The sequence below is a fragment of the Sinocyclocheilus anshuiensis genome, unplaced genomic scaffold, assembly GCF_001515605.1.
Source record: "Sinocyclocheilus anshuiensis isolate Anshui unplaced genomic scaffold, SAMN03320099.WGS_v1.1 scaffold2853, whole genome shotgun sequence".
Lineage (NCBI taxonomy): Eukaryota > Metazoa > Chordata > Actinopteri > Cypriniformes > Cyprinidae > Sinocyclocheilus > Sinocyclocheilus anshuiensis.
Genome location: NW_015536645.1, coordinates 73,195 through 89,088, shown reverse-complemented (window position 1 = coordinate 89,088; position 15,894 = coordinate 73,195). Strand labels below are relative to the sequence as shown.

The 15,894-nt window shown below is 37.7% G+C and overlaps 1 protein-coding gene and 1 long non-coding RNA gene across 2 annotated transcripts in view; one reads left to right on the top strand and one right to left on the bottom strand.

Annotated features, from left to right (window-relative positions):
* The window catches only part of LOC107654343 (gastrula zinc finger protein XlCGF8.2DB-like), a 12,369-nt gene extending 12,185 nt beyond the window's left edge, over window positions 1-184 (bottom strand). Inside the window, exon 1 of the mRNA XM_016441383.1 lies at window positions 176-184. The gene's annotated coding sequence lies outside the window, so the exon portion shown is untranslated. The remainder of the gene's footprint in view (window positions 1-175) is intronic.
* A 759-nt stretch (window positions 185-943) lies between these two features.
* LOC107654335 (uncharacterized) overlaps window positions 944-15,894 on the top strand; it is a 20,237-nt gene continuing 5,286 nt past the window's right edge. The window contains exons 1-2 of the long non-coding RNA XR_001630323.1: window positions 944-1,031; window positions 9,728-9,734. This is a non-coding gene — a long non-coding RNA (uncharacterized LOC107654335). The remainder of the gene's footprint in view (window positions 1,032-9,727; window positions 9,735-15,894) is intronic.

The window sequence follows — 15,894 nt, the reverse complement described above, 5'->3', positions numbered from 1 at the left end:
CTCCATATTCTGCAGTGGTGACCATAGAAAGACAATTTCCGTCAACATTTTATGCTGTAAGAACAGAATTCAAAATTACTCCTAGTGATTCTTCAGAAATATCATTCATGTCTGTAGAGCTGAACATTTGAATACGGATCAAATGCGTGAGTTCAGCTTTGAGAATGAAACCAACCTGTTAGTTCCTCAGTATCTTCATGTTTGACTCTGAACGCTTCTTCGATCTTCACATCTTCACTCTCCTCTTTAATAAACGCCATCTGTAGATGAGAATAATTATAGAAATAAAATACTAGTCCGAACTAAATCTCTGGGTGCGTCTCAATCAGCTCTAGTTCAGTACTCAACGCACTAGTAAGGGAGTCAGTGAGAGTTAATGGACTTTAAAAAAAACACTCAAAACTAGCACTACAAATTAATAACAGAACATAAATTTAGTTATGCTTTATAACACAAATAAATATTTATCGTCTGTTAGTAAAAGCTGTTATTCATCTTACGGTTTGTTCTCGTTGCATATAGAGGGTGTGCACGTGACGTCACTGTCAACCGGAGTCACTGAGTGGCAAAAAACTGAGTGGCAGCATTGGTTTTTAGCGTGAATGCCACAAAAAACACACAAAACGCATCTAAAATGGGAAAGAGCTTTGCTATTGACTGGACAAATAGATTTGACAAGAAATCTAAGGTCTATTTTTACAAGCTGCCGAAAACTACAGAAAACAGAAGCAAATGGATCGCTGCAATTCACACAGTCAGACTCCAGTCAGCAAAGCATGGATTTGCAGTTATCATTTTGTCAATATGTTGAATTTTGATTCAAGATTAATTTTCTCCCGATATAGTCTCGGTTCGGTTAGCTTCTGAGGGGTCTGAGATAGGGTTGCAAAGGGGTGGAAAATTACGGAAACTTTCCAAAAATCCCTAGAATATTCAAAAAAAAAAAAAATCCTGGAAAGTTTCCCAAATTTCTGGAATATTTCCGAAATTTACTGGAAGTTTTCCACCTTTTGCAACCCTAGTCCGAGATCGTTTGGAGTGTTCCGATATGGGCCAAAAATCACGCGAACCGTGCTCAGACCCCAGAAAAGGACCAAGTGTGAAAACACCCTTATATTCTGCATCATTTTACAGTTTTTGTCAATGTTTATTTAAAAAACATCCTAGTTTTAGGGCTGGACAATATGATGATACATGATACAAGTGATCACCCAGATTTAGACCTACCCGTATTGTATAAAGCGTTCACAGGCAAATTTGCTTTATGTATTTCCCGGCGTCAAAATCAGGCACATATAAATGTCATTAAACACGATTCCTGGCCACAGGTCAACATCTATGGATCACTTGTTCTTTGGTAACTTGTAAGAAACACTATCATGTCATGTCTGTCTAAATATCTGCCTTTAACTTAAACTGATAATCATTTGTTTTACTTGCGTTTTCCCTATTAAATCCATTCATGCAGCAGGCTATTTTGCCACTCAGTGCAGCCAAGGAGGGAAAGGGATGTCAATGCATACCCTCTATACATTAAGGGATGGTCACACTGCACTTTTCACTCCATTGACTTCCATTCATACGCATGCGAATGCATCAGACCGGAAACGCAAGCTTGTGTGAAAAGTTTCGCATCTCGCTGCAGTCACACTAGACTTTGAGCATGCGAAATTGTCTCGTACATTGCAACGGTCGTGATATGACATCATATGAAAATGATATGAAATTCAACACAAATTATGAATGGAAGTCAATGGAGCGAAAAAGGGCAGTGTGACCGCCCCTTTGCATTCATTCTTTGATACGAGTAAATAATAATACGAATAAATATTTGCATGTGTAGTTTTGTGCATGCTCGTTTTGTATTAATTCTCAGTTCACAGACACTTCAACTGACCATTCAGTGATAATCTTCTTTCATTTTGATCATATATACCAACAGCCTTGCCACAAATTTATTCACAGACTCATTTATTCATATATTGTGTAATACAATGACTGACATGTAAAAGACTTATAGACTTTATATTTTCTTTCCTTTATACGGGTTTTCATAGCACAAACTGATTTATTATCTGAAACAGTCCAAAAATGGCTGGGTCGTATGGGACGCAAAGGCAGCTTTTTTCACCTTTGACCACAAGATGTCGTTAGTGTGCACAGTGTTGAAAAACTTCGAGTAATGAACCTTTTTACGATACAGTTGAGGGGAAAGCCTCGGTGCTTCGCAAAAGCTTAATTTTTCCATCATTAATATTCACACATAATTTATACACATAAAAACATGATATCAGGAGTATAAAATCAAACATTTTAAAACAGAACAATACATCACGATTGTTTAAACCAATAAGCATCAAGCTGAGTCTTGATCAGCGCAGTCGGTGGAGAGCAACTGCGCTCAGCTGCGCAATCCGTGGCAAGAGTTTTTTGGCATATGTCGGCATGACATCCAGTGCTTAATCTGAGCCGGATCCTGCAGGACCGTGTTCCGGAAAATGTCAGATTTTGGATTTTTGCGTTCCGTTAATTTGTTGTTTTTAAAGGGGTCCTATTATGCTTTTTCACTTTTTTAATTTTAGTCAGTGTGTAGTGTGTATGTTTGGGCATAAAAAAGATCTACAAAGTTACAAATCTCAAAGTCCACTTTAATCTCAAAGTCCACTCCAAAGGGAGATACTTTGTTTTTAAAAAATCCCTTTTCAAGAACTTCAACGAACGGCTCGTTTGGACTACAGCGTTGGTTTCCAGGTTTTGTGATATCACAAAGTGGCCCATTAGAATATCATTCAAGAGACGAGACGACGAAGAAGAGCTGCTGCAGAGTTAGTGCATCAGAGAAAACCAAGAAGAAGAGCTGCTGTGCTGTAGCCTCAAGATTTCAGCGGTCGCACACTGGACGAGAAGCGCAGCGCCACGCCTAGAACAATTCTTACCACAAGTACAACCGGACGTAGCTTGGCGCCACTGGTGTGCCTACACTCATAGAAAATAATGTGTTCGAATTTTAAAGACGTGGCGTGACGCTGCGCTTCTCGTCCGGTGTGCGACCGCCTGAAACGCTGTTGCATGTTCTAGTACACCCCCAAAACAAAATCAAGACTTTGTAAAAGAGCATAATAGGACCCCTTTAAGGATCCGGCTTTAGATCGTGACAGTGCCTGCGTGCATACGAGAGCGAGCGCAGGTTTATGTATTTGGAGGTTATGTATTGGTCCTCAACATATTTTTGACCGTGACCAGTCAGCTTTCTTAAGTTCAAACTCGCTCTCATTGATTGGTCCTTACTGCTTATTGTTTTGTGAGCAGCAGAACGTTTGGAGAGAGTGTAATAATACCAGAAATAATACCAAATAAAGTGAAATATTATAATGTATAAACATTATAAACACTATAATCATAGCCTAGTTCCCCTCACTCCAAAACAAATCTTTTATATGTAACGGTATGCAGAACAGATCAAGAATGGAACACACACAGGAGGAGGGGATGACGAGACACACCTGGGATCCATGAACCATCATGGGGAACACCTGGGACAACTTAAACATGGGAAAGGAACACCTGGGGAGGAAGACACAGACAAAACATGGAACAGAGTCTGACAAGTACCAGGCGTTATTTGGGCTCACGTACCTCTCATTCGGCACAAATCCTAATGTTTCCATATTCGCGATGTATTTGAATGAAACTATTATTTATAATGTAGACGCTTTGTACTTCACGCGCGTTCGTATATCGACAGAAATATAATATTCACATGAGCAAAAATGTGCTTGGCATACAAAGTGGACCAGTTATACCACGGACTATTTAAATTGACCAGTGTAACCTTTTTTTGGTTGACTGTATTTTATTTTGATAATGAACATAATTTTTGGTCATACAGATAAGATTAAAGGTGACATATTGTGCCCGTTTTTACAATATGTAATATAAATCTCTGGTGTCCCCAGAATGTGTCTGCACCAAGGACCTGATTATAGCACTTAAAACCTGGAAAAATCAGATTTTCATGATATGTCATCTTTAAGACATCATTCGAAAGCACAAAGTGTTTACTGTTATTTTTGTACACTCAAAATAACAACAGAACATTTGTGATTTTAGAAAATAAAGCAAGGATGCGCATTTAATTAAAACTGTTACTTAAGTCAGATATGTTTCGCATATTTATACCTATAGGCCTACTATGATTGAGTTTTATTTTTATGAAAACTAATTTTGTTATTTTTAATGTATCTTAGATACACATTTTCCTAAAATCATCCTGGCAACCCATTTTTGACCCAGGGTTTGAAGCTGTGCCCTAGTTAGTTTAATGCAGAAACTTGTGAACGATGCTCTTATAATGGTGTCATCGCCGTTTAGTGACCTCATTCACTGAATGTTGTGGGAACACTTAAGTTGTATTTTCAGTGTCGTTCACAGCGCCTTTTAATTGCTGTTTTGGATCCGACAATTATTCATTTCTAACCGGCATGCATCTCAGATTTTGCTCATCTCAAACAGGCCTACTTGTTTTGGCCGGCAGATGATGCCAGCATGCGGTGATTTGAGCAATTTGAATTAATTAATCATTTTGTGAAACATTTGGTTCAACTGACTTTCAAAAAGCTCAGTTTCTCCATCACTACTGAATTCATATAATTCACGATATACAGAATGGGAATGTGTCGTCACAGCGGCAATGCATTCTGGGAATGTAGGTCACAGGAGCCACAGCGGAGACTGGATAATATAGTGAATATAGACTTTGATATTATTCAATGTTTATATTATTCTACTTAAGATCGCACTGGAGTGGTTAAGGCTCACTTTACATCATTTGCCATTGGCTGGTGTGAAAAACCTGCTTTTTTAAGCATTAGAAAGCTGAAAAAGCAGAGGTATTACCTGCAGACATTGATGAGGGATATACCATAGCCTAGTGTTTCTCAACCCTGGTCCTGGGCGCCCCCCAGCACTGCACATTTTGTGTGTCTCCCTAATCTGACACACCTATTTCAGGTCCTGGAGTTTTTTTTAATGAGCTAATGAGTTGAATCAGGTGTGTTTGATTAGGGAGACACACAAAATGGACCAGGGTTGAGAAACACTGCCATAGCCCTTCTCAGTGTCTGCATGAAATACCTCTGCTCTTGATGAATGCTATGTTGATACAGTAAGCGTTAATCATTTCAACGCGATCTTGAATAATATAAACATAAAATAATATAAAATGTCTAATAAATTCACTCGGATGAAAATTAAACAAACTCGGTATGGCAAACAAGTCAAATAAGATGTCTAAATTGATCTCTGTAGATTTATTATATACAGTGGTTTACATTAAACTGTAAGCCCTCACACTACAAATAGAAGAAAATCATATATGGAAACATTATCTTGTGGCAGCTGTTGATACCCAGCCACTTGTCTGCACGGATTAAGTTTCATTCATTCATTTATTTGATCGCTTGCGTCCTTGTTCGGCATCTCTAATAGTTATAATCTTCAACTTGGTTCATTCAAGTCAGTGTATTTATATAGCATCCACAATACACATAGTTTCAAAGCAGCTTCTAGTAAGCTGTATAATGGCTTAATTCTTTCCACTGAGCAGTTTTACTGGGCAATACGACGATAAATGATCCACTGTTTGAGATCTAGCTATGTATTCTCCCCTTTAAAATAAAAATAGCCATGGTTTTGCTTCTCTAACCAACGTGTTTTAGCAGTTAGCCTATCTCAGTACCACTGTAGTGAAGCAGACTGAATAATGAATATTTGCAGCCTCTCAGACAAACCACAGAGCGATTTATTTATTTAAAGAATTTACATATTAGTCAGTTTTATTTCAAGAGAATGTAAGATGGTTTTCAAAAATATATTAACGGTAAACGGTCGTCTTTTTCTGTGGTGATTAGCGTGTGTTTACACTGTGTGCTCCTGGGCGTGTCCTAAAACGTGGCGTTAGGTAGACTCGTTTGGATTGTATTGCTTTAGGCTTTAGGCTTTAAATGATTAAAACACAAACCTTTCTTCTGCCGAACCACAACAGATGCGGAGCGCGGCGCAGCCTTATGACGTCATAGCCCCACTCCAAAATAAAAGTCCCGCTCCCACACTAAAATAATTACAGAAAATAGCATGGAGAAGACATATTAATTTGATAAGATTTAGACGGAGGCACTTTTTAGACATGCATGCTTTTAGACAAGTGTGGCAAGCATATCTGCATAGCCCACACATATTCTGCATCTCTTGAATGAACTCTGACTCTCTCACACTTAACAACATGAAAAATAAATCTGGTTCTTGTACAAAGTGATTTTTTTCTTCTTTTTTTTTTCTAAAGCAATATAGGTTAAAACTTTTGAGGGTAATATAAATAATAACAGATAAAATTAAATAACATCAAAATCAGTGTTATTGACACATCCAAGCCTGGAATAATTCAATTCAATTCAAGTTTATTTGTATAGCGCTTTTCACGTTTTTGTAAATAAAAAGCCTGACAATGTCACTGCTTAATACCTATAAGTATTGTGATTTATGTTTTACTTTGGCAATCTTTATAGGACAACTAAACTATCAATTTAAACAAAAATTTACCGTCGATTTGAGAAAGGGGTAAGGATTTTTTTTGGGGGGGGGGGCAAAAATAAATATTTGCATGTAAACTGAAGGATGTTGTTTACTTTGAGTGACTTTTGGGTTCAAAACCATATTAATTGCAGTCCTGCATGTTCTCTGATTGAAAAGAGAAAAAAAAAATCAAGATTTGATTTGATCATGTTTCTATGTTGATTCAATGTTAAATAAGTGGTTTAATTTAAGTTGAAGAAATGTTGAATTTTTATGACCATCTTGATCTATTTTTCATCATTGAAAATAACATTTCAGGGTGCAAACCTGATGAAAACTCGATGTTAAATTTCAACATTGATTCAGTAATAATTTGGTTGATGCATTAACATTGATTCAGGGTTGATTCAATGTGTTACTGCATGATGATTGAAATTGTGCAAATGGCCTTTAACAATGAAATAAATAAACTGCGAAAAGATTTTCTAAAACATCAGGGTTCAAATGGTTCAAAACGCCAAATGAGAGTAGATTAGGGGTGTCAAACTCAATTCCTGGAGGGCCGGAGCCCTGCAGAGAATGAGAGTAGATTAGGGGTGTCAAACTCAATTCCTGGAGGGCCTGAGACCTGCAGAGTTTAGATTCAACTCTAATTAAACACATCTGATTGAACTAATCAAGTCCTTCAGGTTTATTTGAAAACGACATGGTATGTGTGTTGGAACAAAACTCTGTCAGGATTTCGTAAAAGGCATAGCACTACTACAGCTGTTTTGAAAGTCTTTAATGATTTATTGGAGTCCCTAGATGAAAAACGCCACTGTGCATGTCTTTTCATTGATTTGACTAAAGCTTTTGACACAGTGGACCATGAGATTCTGTTAAACAGACTGAAATGTGTTGGTTTATCAGATAATGCAGTTTTGTGGTTTAATGCTCATTTAAAAGGAAGAACACAATGTGTGAAGGTTGAAGGCTGCAAATCAGATTTATTGGGTGTGGTTAAGGGTGTTCCCCCAGGTTCTGTATTGAGGCCATTATTATTTACTATATACATAAGTTGTCTTGATGTTAACATTGACAAAGCAAGTTTTCATTTTTATGCAGACGATAGTTATTTATTGTTCTGTACAAAACAAGAAGCCCTGAGTGATTTGCAGACCGTCTTTGATATTATTCACGCAAGGTTTTATACTCTAAAGTTGGTCTTAAATGTTGAGAAAACAAAATTGATGTTATCAAATTCTACATCAATGTCAGACAGTTTGATTGCCCTCCAGACATTGCAAGGAAATTTGATTACTTTAGTGTCCGAGTATAAATATCTGGCATTATAATCGATAACACATTAAATTTTGGCTCACATATTAATTATTTGAGACAAAAAATTAAGGAAGAAGATAGGGTTTTATTTTAGAAATAAGTCTTGTTTTTCATTTAATGCAAGGAAGAAACTTGTGTCTGTGATGTTCTTACCAATTCTTGATTATGGGGATGTAGTGCACAACATACACCGTCTTATCTTCTTTCCTCTTTAGATGCCGTGTATCATGGTGCCTTAAGGTTTATCACTGATTGTAAAAATTTAACACATCATTGTACATTATACAGTAGAGTTGGTTGGTCCACTCTTGCTGTTCGAAGGAAAATGCATTGGTACCTAATGATATATATAAGGCAATTTTGGGTTTTTACCACAGTATCTCTGTTGTTTGATTCAACAAAAAACAGTTGGTAATTATTCACTGCGTTCACAAATGTATTATAATCTCAATGTACCTTCTGTTAGAACTAAACTAGGTACTATGGCTTTTAAATATGCTGCCGCTTCGGACTGGAATTTTCTTCAAATTAATTTAAGGTTAAATCAATGGGTGCTTTTTAGATATTTTAAAACACTTTTGCGTGGTTTGGAGAAAGACTTGGTGATCTGCAAATGTTTCTAATGACTGTATCTTTTGCGAGTGTTTTTTTTTTCCCCATAGTATTTTATTGTGTATTGTATGTTACTGTTTGTTATGTATTTGTAAATTTGGGCTACCTTGGCCAGGACACTCCTGCAAAAGAGATTTTAATCTCAGCAAGTTTTCTTTCCTGGTTAAATAAAGGTAAATAAATAAATGACAGACAGCAGCAGGTTTATTTAGGCTGCTGTTTCTTTAAGACCTCATGCACGGATCTAACATATACTGTTACACAAGTTTTGTTTCTCAACTGTTTACATTCACTTAATAGCCTATATACCGACAATGTTTAGTATAAATCGACTGTTTACGTGAATACTCATCAAGACGGGCGTTTTGACACAATAAGGCGCAACACAACTTCATTCTGCAGTTGTGCACTCTCAGACGCAGCTCTATGTGCGCGAGAGCACGCAAGTAGAGCTTGGTTGACAGGCGATCTGACCAATCATAACGCCGAATCTGCCATTTTGTCCGACAAACAAATCAGATAGGAGAGTAGATTAACTTAAATTCGGTGGACTTAAAGTTGAAATGTTGTGTATATTGACGTCTTTCCACGGTTGAAATAAAATACGATCTGTTCATGTTGCACTTTAAGTAAATATGAAAAGACGAGCGGTTCACGTGCCGCTTGAACTGAGGCAATACAGCAATATGTCACGACACAATTAAAGAGCCACGAAATGGTATTTATTGTTTGAATTTCTTAAATGACAAAATTTGAAAGCTGAGACCATGTTTCTTACCAGAAGGTTCGGATTGTCAGTTTCCTCTTTGCTCCGCGATCAGTGTTGGGCAGTAACTAGTTACTGTAATAATATTACTTTTTCCAGTAACTAGTAGTGTAACTAATTACTAATAAGATTTCAGTAATAATATTACAGTTACCATCCATAAAACAGCTAGTGACTCAGTTACTTTTGATGCCTCAACCCCTAATGATTTGAAATCCAATAATTCCTAGATTTATTTTCATAATTTTCACGACTTGCACAGACACATGAAGTCAGCGGTGCATCTGGAAAGATTGGAATATGGAAAAGCTTAGATTCAGGGGATGGAAGTATTGCCATTACACTGATTTTGTCAGGAGAAAAGCTGATCTGAACACAGATGGTCAAGTTAAACGGGAGACAACTAGAGCAGCGAAAATGTAGCCTACATTTCTATTTAATTTATACTTCTCACAGTGTTACAGTCTTTATGAAATGAATATTATGTTATCACAAATTGCTAAATAAATTACCTTTTGTTGAATAAATGCTTTGAAATGGGAATATTTAAACGTTAATTGTGGGCGATGACCACTTGACTGAGACAGACAGAAGAAGCTGTTTGCCCATCATCCTGCGAGCAGTGATGATGCTTATATTCATAAAGGATCAATTAAGTTAGCGTTAACTTACATTAATTTAATGTTTTAACATTTTTAATTGTCAAGCTTTAACAAATTAAACGAACTAAAACTCAATTGTGTTATTTCATTGCCAAATTTTCATGAAGTTATCTAACTTAACATTAACTTATTCAGACATTTCAGTTATTTAATAAGATTTCAGACAGCAAGTTAACTTATATAATTACAAAACTTTATGAATATAAACAATTTTATAAACAATCATTTGAAGTTAAGGTTAACTTAACGTTACATGATTAACATATATTTCAAAGGAAAGTCAGTAAAGCAAAAGAAAGATGTCAGGAAAGAAAAACAGTACTCAAAGGAGAAGTTAAAGGAGGCAGTTGAGGAAATAAAGGCAGGAGCAAGTTTAAGGGCAACAGCAAAAAAAAAATGTGGCATTCGCCACACCACTCTACAGGACTATAAAACAATAAATATCCACAACCCTCATCCTAATTCGGCCCTAACACCTGGAGAGGAAGAGGCTCTCCTTTCCTGTATATTCTGGATGGCAGACCATGGCTTACATGATTAACATATATTTCAAAGGAAAGTCAGTAAAGCAAAAGAAAGATGTCAGGAAAGAAAAACAGTACTCAAAGGAGAAGTTAAAGGAGGCAGTTGAGGAAATAAAGGCAGGAGCAAGTTTAAGGGCAACAGCAAAAAAAAATGTGGCATTCGCCACACCACTCTACAGGACTATAAAACAATAAATGTCCACAACCCTCATCCTAATTCGGCCCTAACACCTGGAGAGGAAGAGGCTCTCCTTTCCTGTATATTCTGGATGGCAGACCATGGCTTCCCAGTGACAAGATCCCTTGTCAAATCCACAAGATGACAGTGTAAGTTGCTTGATTTAAAAAGTTCTTTAAACTAAAATTTTCACATTTGCCTCAATGTGTTTTATGGTTGTTATGCAAATATTACAGTTAGATCGTACAATTATCCTTGTCTTATCAGTTTGTTAATTACTCAGATCTGATAGTGTCCTTGTCTTATAAATTCCAGTTACTTCAGAAAAAGGGAGAGGGTAAAAGCCACAGAGTAAGTCCAGTACTGAACACTGCGATGGTGCAACTTGAGTGCAGTCATTGCAGCTCTTACCGGTAGGCAGGCTATCCATGAGAAGTTGCTTGTCTTCTGATATATTTTTTGTCTTTGTCATTAATTATCTTTTTTCCATCAAATTCAAGTAGAGTTGCCAGCATTGGTGAGGTCTTTGAAGGTTACAGAACTTATTCTCGGTGGCTGTGAAACTTTCCACAGAAGAACATCAGTTTCTTCCACCCCTGGAACCTCATCACAGCATTTGTCTCTCGAGTTCTTAAATATCTTTATTTTAGTTTATTTTTTGCTGCCTGACAGCCAGAACTAAGCCTTTCCCTAATGTCTCATGACTCCATAGAAGAATGTAAGTCATGTTTGTGCCACACATTGTTTGCTGATAGTTTTTTTTTTTTTTGGTCCCTTTTTTAGGTTCCTCTAGCTCATAGTAATGTTTTGGTCCCAAAAAAGCCTACCAGAGGCTCAACAGAGCAAGAATGAGCATCTTTGCTCAGGAGCTTGCCATTTTAGTATTCTCAAAGGAAACTCTACAAGAATCCACTCTTACAGGAAAGTCTCGGCCAGGTGACCCACCAAAAAAGCAACTTGATAAGGAAAAGGCGCATGCCATAACAGGTAAAGATGTCATATTGGTTTGATTGCTGAAGTACCAACATAGTTGCTTGTAACATCTATAATGTGTATTGAGGCATATTCTGTTGACTTTGATTAAGGGTGCTTTCACACTAGCACTTTTGGTGCGCACCCGGGTTCGACTAACGTCAGAGTTCGGTTCGTTTGGATGATGTGAACGCTGTCTTCCGAACTCAGGTGCGCACCCGAGAACCGTACCCGAGTCCGCTTAAAAAGGGTGGTCTGGGGTACGGTTCAAGTGAACTCCGATACGGTTCCCTGCTGATGTGAACGCAATCATACCAAATCACTGAAGTGAACCGCTATTAATGACATATTATTTGATAAAAATCTGTTTGTTTCACTCACTTTCCTGACAAGCGGGACTGACGTGCTGCAAACAGAGAGCTGTATATCTCATTTCTGTTCACCTTCAGCGTTCTTTAGAGCATTTGCAGTACATTCGTAAGACAGACGTATATAAAAGTGCAGAAAGCAATGTTGTGCATTGACCACCACCTCCTGCGCCGTCGTTACTAAGCAACGGGGTAAACAGCTGCTGGCTTGATGACGCAAACGAACCACGGTTCGGATCCAAATAAATAATATGAACGCAGTCCAGCGAGGGGAGGGGGGAGCAGGGAGCAATCGAACTCGGGTTCGGACCAGGCAAGCGAACCAAGTGTGAAAGCACCCTAAAGCTCTTCCACTATTCTTGGAAATTGCTAAGATTTAAGTATATTTAAATGTTATCCTCAGGGTGTGTTAATCATTTTCGTTTTACATGTGACTTTCTTTTGGTGCAAACCAATATTGTTTGTGTGTGAACTAAAAATTGCGAATGAACTAAAGCATTTTGTTTTTGCTTATAGATGCTATGGCAGAATTTCCTAACACAACTCTAGCTGATGTGCGGAATTGCCTGCGACGAAAGTGCAACAAAGAGCAATTTGCAAATAAAAGAAAGGTTTAATTTGTAGAATATATAATTTTTTGGTTACTTTTTTTATTTACATGTACAATAAAATGTACTTGCACACTACATTACTTGCATAATAAATGGCTTTTCAAATTTTTTTTCTACTGATTGAGCACATGAAGTTATACAAAAACTGCAATTTCAAGATTTTCTTCTTTTTTTTTTTTATTAATACTTGGACCATTTAAGCACATGAACTATCAGGTGTAGTACGTTTGAAATGGTGAAAGAAATTATGAAAGCTATTTACACTCCAAGAACACATAACATTTTTAGATCTTATGTTTGCGATGCATGTCTTTGTGGGAGAGAAACTTTGCTTGCACTGCAACTGCATGGTGGCACAGTTGGTAAAGGCAGTACCTTTGTACAGGAGAGACCCAGGTTCGAATCCAGACATCCACAACATTTATGAATTGTTTGTATAAAAGGGGGTTTCTATGAAATGAGATGTCTATGTAAAGCAAATACTCAATCCTGATGTATTAATCATTGTAAGTAGATTACAATGAAATATTAATACTTTTCCAATGCTCTCAATGTTCAATTAAATAAAAGTCCTAGTGTGGATGAAGTGTATTTTAATTACACTTTAAGTTTAATTCAATTGCACTTTCAGCACATTTTAGTGTTACCTAAAATACAATAGAAGCCTAAGTTCAAGGTACTTGGAGTATGTCTTCACCATACTAATCCTACGTATAGCTCTATCCCAGTCAAAGTGTTATTACAATACAATTTTATTGTGCCTGAAATGTGTTTTAATGTCACTATTAGTAAAAGAATAGTATTGTACCCAGTTTATTATAAGTATAACATAAATGTATGTCCAACACTCTTAAAATATATTTTAGTTGCAATTGTAATGTTATCAAAATACTTAAGTAGTATTAATTTCGTTAACGAAGACTATGACGAAAAATGTTCGTTGACAAGCTTTTTTTCCCATGACTAAGACGAGACGGTAAGGTCAATAAACGATAACTAAGACGAAATCAACATGCAATTTCAGTGATGAAATAAGACGAGACTAAAATGTATTCAAAAAGATAAAAACTTTACGAAAATCCTCTTTATTTTCGTCAAAAGAGACAATGTTATTGTGGACTGCTCTACACGCCTCTGCTATGTGAGCTTTCATGAGTGCGGTTGCCAGATATCAAGAGTTCTAATCCCCGAATCAGAGCTTCGCTGTTACATTGATACATTTTTGCTTATTTTAAGCAACCTGGTAACCATGCGCACACGCTCTCTCCTCATTGTGGAATCGCCGCCGCCGATGATCTGAAAAACAAACAAGCTGGAGTTTAGCATCTAAATCAGGGGTGGGTAACCTTTTTTCTATCAAGGGCCATTTACATTTTTGCAACATCCTTTAAGGGCCATACTAAATTATTGAACATATATATCACTAACCTCTCTAATGCGATGGTTGGAACTGCTTCTCTTTGGCAAGGCGTCTGATGTCAGATGGCAGTGATGACGAAGCTACTCGCAGCTGGTTTTCCAAGTTTGGGTCAGTCAGTCTTGAGCGGAATCGAGTTTTTGCAAGAGTCAGTTTTGAAAAGAACTGCTCACAGCAGTAGGTCGTCCCAAACAGAGATGCAAACTTCAGTGCATGCCTCCTCAGAATGGGAAAATCCTCAGAAGGTACATACAGTTTATAGAACTCAAGCAGAGGGAGGTTGTTGTACTTTGCTTTGAGCTCGTCATTGCTTTGCAGCTCAATTATTTCGTGTTGTAGGTTGTCAGGCACTTCAGATGGTTCCACATTAAACGGCGTAGCAAATATCTTTAGTTCATTTTGTTTACTTTTCATGTCCTGAAATCTCTCGCCAAATGCCTGAAGCAGTTTTGCACACTCACCAGCATACTCCGCTGTCATAGCAGGCTTTTGTTCTTGTAGAGTAGGAAAATGCACAGTGTTACCCTTTTCCAGTTGCAATTGCCACAGCTTTAATTTCGCCTCAAATTATTTCACATTTGAAAGCAGAGAGCTGAGAAGCTAGTTCGGACCTTGGAGCTTGACGTTCAGCTCTGACAGGTGCTTGGTTATGTCCACCATAAAGGCCAAATCCCACAGCCACTTGTCATCACTGAGTTCCACAACAGGTTTTCCCTTAATCTCCATGAATTGTTTCACTTCTTCCCTCAAATTGTAAAACTGTGCGAGCATATCTGCACGACTCAGCCATCGCACCTCACGATGGTAAACCAGATCTCCATACTCGGACTCAAGATCACTCAGCAACTCTTTGAACTGGCGGCTGTTTAGCCCTCTGCTTTTGATGAAATCTATGGTGGTTGTAATTCAAATTTGTTCATTGCCAAAACAACTTGCTCAAACAAATCCTCACCTTTGGTAGTGCCATGCATGGCTTGCAAAGACAGCAATTCCTCAGTCGTTTCAAACGCAGCAGTAATTCCACGCACAAAGATGCTAGTTGGTCGGTATTTGTTTTGTCTGTTGTTTCATCGCAGGCCAGAGAGAAAAACTGGAATTTTTTTGCGGTGTCATTCAGTGTTGTTTCAATGTCTTGCGCCATATCAGTAATTAGTTCTGCGACAGTTCTTCGAGATAAACTGACACTTTGGAAGAGTTTTACTCTGTCTGGCGCTAGCAGCTCCGCAATGGCAACAAGACGCTCTTTCACGAACTCTCCTTCTGAATGAGGTCTCAGTTTCTTAGCTATTACCTCGCTCACCACAAAACTTGTGGTGTATGAATAACATTCTCTCTGTCAGAATGTGGTCTTGTGAAAACTGCTTGTTGGGCACCCAAACTCCGCCGAAGAGCGTTAACTTTATCCAAGCGCATTTGTCCTCACAACTCATTCAGTTTAGCATGCTTCGAGCTGTAATGACGCTCGAGATTGGCCTTTTTCATCAATGCAAGCGCATCCCCAGAAACTAGGCAGACTGGCTTGCCTTTGACTTCAACAAAAAAATAATAGTTTGTCCATTTTTCTTGAAAAGCGCGACATTCTGCATCTACTTTTCTTTTATTGCCTGTAGCCATGATGCTTATCAATGATGACAACTGCAAACTTTACGTGCATGACAACCGCGAACGTTATGTGCATGTTTGCGTTCACGCTGAATGTGACAAGGGCAGGCAAACCTATTTTATATTATTATATATTATCTATAATATTATATTTCTATTTTTATGATAGTTTTTGTCATTTTCTATCACAGGAAAAATAACTGCTGTCTAGCATCCGCTTCGTCATGCCTAGAGCTGATCTGTGCTGGTCGCTGAGGGAATACATCAACTTAGTGCTGTGGATCGCCGG